Source organism: Elaeis guineensis, chromosome 1 (genome assembly GCF_000442705.2).
Source record: "Elaeis guineensis isolate ETL-2024a chromosome 1, EG11, whole genome shotgun sequence".
In the NCBI taxonomy this organism is placed as follows: Eukaryota; Viridiplantae; Streptophyta; class Magnoliopsida; order Arecales; family Arecaceae; genus Elaeis; species Elaeis guineensis.
In genome coordinates, this window is record NC_025993.2 from 1,883,267 (window position 1) to 1,888,884 (window position 5,618).

Consider the following 5,618-nt stretch of genomic DNA (forward strand, 5'->3'; position numbering starts at 1 on the left):
CATCAAGCAATTTTGGTGTGGCGAAAAGAGTCCAATGTACTATGGATATTGAATTAAAGGCAAAATTTATTAAATTTGTATGGTTGGAAGAACAAGCTAGAAGCTATAAATATTGGTAACATGTAAGGATAAAATTGGCCCCATCTAATTCCATTGAGAAAACTTTATATAGAGTATTACAAAATGCCACATTTTACATGCATATTACAAATACTATGCAGGTTGATACCTAAGAAGTTGTGGATGCTGGTTGCAAGCCCGAATGAGAAAAGTAGGGGATGATATTATATTGGCAGCCCGTAGTCAACTGCAAATCAAGCCATGGTAGAAAGCCTTCTATTTCACGATTACAAAGAAGCTTGAAATAATGACAAAGATAGATCTTAGTAACATACAGGATTGGTCATGTGGTTATCCCTTTTTTTTTGGTAATATTTTCCCAGGTTAGGTATTTTTAAATGGAAGCCAAGTCCCAAGATATTCACAAAGTGACTAGGTAACAATTATGTCCAAATAATAACATAAAATTTGGAAAAAAATAAGAAAGGGTTTTCAGGAATAGAATGTTTTTGGAGTTACTTTCTCTAATAATCTGACCAACAATTTTAATTTCTTTCGGCATCATATCAGTAATTTACGTCAGCCAAGTAATTTCTTGGGCTCCCTTATATCGAAGAGGCTTTTATGGTCTCCCACGACCACGATTCAACTCTTTTATTGACAAGACTCAGACTCGACCAGATTGGTTGTAAATGGTCAGAACCCCGCAAATGTCTCAACCCCAGCCCAGCTGCGTGGGCCTAGGGTGGGAGTTGGGATATCGAACTTAATCCCATGCAAGTTGGGTAGGGTCAATATTGGTTTAGATTGGGTGCAAATAATCCAATTGCATGAGATGAAGGATTTTAAAAGATAAGAAAAAGGTTTGTGACATTTCTATTACGTCCATGCTCGTTTGGATTGAAATTTTAACATAAAATCAAATATGTGGGACATCTCTATTGCTGCAAGACTTTGGTTCGACGCTGATGTGGCTAAGATTGGACACCGATCAGGATCAAGGCATCAAAAAGGGAACCTACAAAAGAAGTCCACACTTATTGGAGTTTTTCTGATGGAGAATCTTTCGATACTTAAGTCAATGAAAGCTTAAAAACAGTGGAGAAAAGAGAGTGGGAGAACAAGAGCACGGAGATGGAGTCTAGAGTTGAGCTCATCTGAGAATCCCTTTATTACCTCTTTATATAAAGGTGGAGCTTTAAGCTGTTAAATCGGAGTTCGATAAGCTATTTGGCCCCTAATCCCTAGGTTGCTAGGCCTCAATCTGACAGGTCGTTAGGATAGAGAATCTGCTCATTAACCTATGAATCAAGATTGTTAGTCATAGATGTTAGCTGTGGATTGTGCCCACATTTTGAATTCCATTGGGAGATTCTAAGAATCACCCATATGGGTGAGTAGACTGGTGACTTGAGATCGGGGCAAAGCCAAGGCTTTATCTCGGATGTGTCAGTGCCCATACAGGTCATTGGGCCCTTCATCATCGGCCTTTGCTTGGCTCATCCGAGGACAAAGAGCATCGATTAGTCATGAAGGGTTCTCGGAGGGTTAGCCCTGTCATTGTTGTCCTCGGCCTCTATCCGACTCGTCCGTAAACGAGAAGTGCCAGGTGGCTATGAAAGGTTCCTAGAGTGTAAGCTCCTTCATCTTCATTCTCAGCTTCTGTTTGACTCGTCTGTGGATGAGGAGCACCAAATGGCTATATGGGGTTCCTGGAGGGTTAGTCCTTTCATCATCATCCTCAACCTCTGCTCGACTCATCTGTGAATGAGAAGTGCCAAATAGCCATGTGGGGTCTCTGAAGGCTTAGCTCCAACATCGTCGTCATCCTCGACTTTTGCTTGACTCATTCGTAGACGAAGAGCGCCAAATAGACATGTGGCATCCTCGAAGGTTAGCTCCTTCGTCATTGTTATCAACCTCCACTCAACTCATCCGAGGACAAAAAGTATCGATTGACCATGAAGGATCCCAAGAGGGTTAGCTCCATCATCATTATCCTCGATCTCCACTCGACTCATCTATGGACGAGGAGCACCAAGTGACCATAGGGGTCTTCGGAGGATTAGCCCATTTGTTATCATCTTTAACCTCCGCTCGACTCATCCATAGATGAGAAGTGCAAGGTAGCCATATGGGGTCCCAAAAGGTTAGCTCCTTCATCGTCATCCTTAGCTTTCACTCGACTCATCTTTGGATGAGGAGTGCCAAATGAACATGTGAGGTCGTCGGAGGGTAGCCCGACTGCCATCATCCTCGATCTCTGCTCGATTTGTTCGTGAACAAGAAGCACCAAGTGGCCATAAGGGGTTTTCGGAGGTTTAGCCCCTTTGTTGTCAGTGATGACAGCTCTGCTCAACTCATCCAAGGCTGCTGACTTATCCAAGGATAAGGAGTGCCAATTAGCTATAAGGAATCCTTCAAGGATTAGCCCCATCATCGTCAACTCCACTCGACTCGTTCATGGACAAGAAGCGCCAGCCACCATGTGGTCATATGAGGTCCCCAGAAGGTTAGCCTCTTCATCATCATCCTTGGCCTCTGCTCGACTCGTCCAAGGATAAAGAGCGTTAATTGGCCATAAAAGGTCCTCGAAGAGTTAGCCCCATCATCGTCATCCTCGGCCTCCACTCGACTCGTCTGTGGATGGAAAGCACCAGGTGGCCATAAGGGGTCCCTAGAGGATTAGCCCCTTCATTATCATTCTCGACCTCTGCTTGACTCATCCATAGATGAGGAGCACCAGATAGCCATGTGGGATTCCTGAAGGGGCAGTCCCTTCATCGTCATCATCAACCTCTACTCGACTCGTCATTAGACAAGGAGCACTAGGTGGCCATCAGGGGTCTCCAGAGGGTTACCCCCTTCGTCGTCATCCTCGACCTTCATTCGACTCGTTTGTGGATGAGAAGCGTCAGGTAGCCATGTGGGTTCTTCGGAGGATTAGCCTCTTTATCGTTGTCTTTAGTCTCCACTCGACTCATCTGTGGATGAGGAGCACTAGATTGCTATGTAATGTCCTCGAAGAGTTAGCCCCATCGTCGTCATCCTCAGCCTCTGCTCGACTCATCCCTAGACAAAGAGCACTAAGTGGCCAAAGGGATCCTCGGAGGATTAGCTCCTTCATCATTGTCGGTGGCCTCCACTCGACTCGTCCAAGAATCAGAAGTGCCGACTAGCTATGAGAGGTCTTCAGAGGATTAGCTCCATCGCTGTCATCCTCAGCTTCTACTCGAGTTGTCTGTGAACGAGCGTCAGGTGGCTATGTGAAGGGATGAGGCTTGATCCACTTGTCTCGAGTTTATATTTTGGATGTCTTCTTGAGATGTCTTCGGTGCCTTCTGACGATTTCATTTGTAGTCGGGTACGATCACCTTTAGTCAGGCTTTTTACTTGGTCACTTCAACAAGAAACCTATGTAAAAGCTTAATTTTTATTAATATAATCAATGGATACACAGCTTACTAATAAGACATCCTCATGTTCTCAGCATTCCATGTCCGAAGAATAGAAGTTATATCGAAGTTTTCAATTTACTATTATTATTGATATGATAACAGCATCATGTTGAAAAGTTTGAGCTCTTCGAAGATCAACAATATTCCTTATGCACTCTCTTCACCTCGTCTACTCGGTCTTTTATCCCCTACCCCCTAAAAAGTCGGAGATCATATTGATGACATCAACTATTGGTTGGTTGTTATTCTCTTCATCGTTCTAGTGACTCCCATTCTAGACCTCGTCAAGGCAGCACTCGATATCCCGAACTTTTCACTTTGAGATCTTCTCGAAGAGGCTTTTTGGTCTATGGGGTAACCTAGAGCCGAGCGTCTGTTGGAGGAGGTGGGAGGTCACCATCACTAGTCTTCCTTCCTCAAGCTCTGATAGGAAGGTGACCGGCAGAGAGCAGAGCAGGAGTGATGTGGTGGGCTCGTCAGGGGCTAATCCCAGACTTTGGGGCGAGATCGGTAGCTGTGCCAAGAAGCTGACTCCGAGGAGGGATGCCACTCCATCATCTGTTGGAGCCGCTATACGGCATTGGCCAACACTTGAATCTGCTGAACCAGGATATCATACGGCTGTAAACCTACCATAACAGGAGGCGGTGGAGTTGTGCGCTCTCATTTTTGCCATCTTCTCTTTTTTTTTTAGTGGACTTCACCCTTCATCTAACACTAATATATTTCTGCAAAACTCCAGTTCGATGCTAATGTGGCTGAGGTTGAATGTGGATCGAGGATCGAGGTGCCAAAGTGAGAACCTGCAAGAGAAGTCCACAGTCGTTGGGATGGAGTCCGGAGTTGAGCTAACTTGAGGATCCCTTTGTTATCTCTTTATATAGAGGTAGAGCCGTAGATTGTTACGCTGGAGTCTAGGAGGCCATTTGGCTCCCAATCCCTAGATTGTTAGGCCTTAATCTAATAGGCCTTTAGAATAGGAAGTCCGCCTACTAACCTATGAATCAAGATTGTTAGACGTAGAAATCAACTGTGGATTATGCTCATGTTTGAAAAGCTATTGGAAGATTGCAAGAATCGCCTAGTGGGTGAGTAGGCTGGCGGCTTGAGATCGGGGCAAAATCGAGGCTTTGCCTCGAATGTCTCGGTATCCATGGAGGTCATTGAGCCTCATTTTTTATCATCGATTGGATCCTGACTTTGAAGTCGGTAGTCGTTTAAGCCAAAGTTTGGATAGGAATCGATGGCATGAGATCATTCAGCTTTCGCTTCTTGACTCTCCAAGATAGTCTTGATAGGAATCGATGGCATGAGATCATTCAGCTTTCGCTTCTTGACTCTCCAAGATAGTCTTAATGAGTCATTAGTGATTGCTCAGTTATAACCTAAAGAGGAGAATGTCGGATCGAAAGATGGATAACCTCCATAACAATCTCAATACCATCTATTAAATTTTGCAAATTTATTTGCTTACGAAGCAAATAAATAACTATTAACTTATTAGGCTAGGGGCAGGTAGCTTTCTTCAAGCAACGTCGAAGTCTAAGTTTGGGTTGATGTTGTTAGACCAGACCGTCGTTAGCTCCGAAGTCCCATCCCACGGCAAGTTGGGCTCATTAAATACGGGCCAAGCCCAATCAGTGGTGCACCCTTGTGCAAAGAAAACAGTCACAGGTTCGATCAGGAACTAAAGAAATTCTTTATGCATCAAACTCACATGCGGTGATTGACTTATACGCAGAACCAAATAAAAAAAAAAAAATTTCTACACCGCTGTCCAGTCCGAACCAATCACCGTACACAGTGCACAGATTCCGTACCACGCGGTACACACAGAATTTCTCCATGAACTAATGGATGCTCTAAGCAATCCAACGCTAACCCGCCCGGGCCCCAGCCAGGCAAGATAAAACAGCCCATCGTTTTCGAAACCGACTCCACTCTCCCCTCGGTGAAATACCTAAATAAATAAGTAATCAATGAATATTACTTCGTGGTAAAATCTATTGGTAAGTTATTACCAAATACCTGAATTCAAATCCCACCATTGAGAAATACGATTTTTCATTTTAGACGGTAGAAAAACTATATACATATATA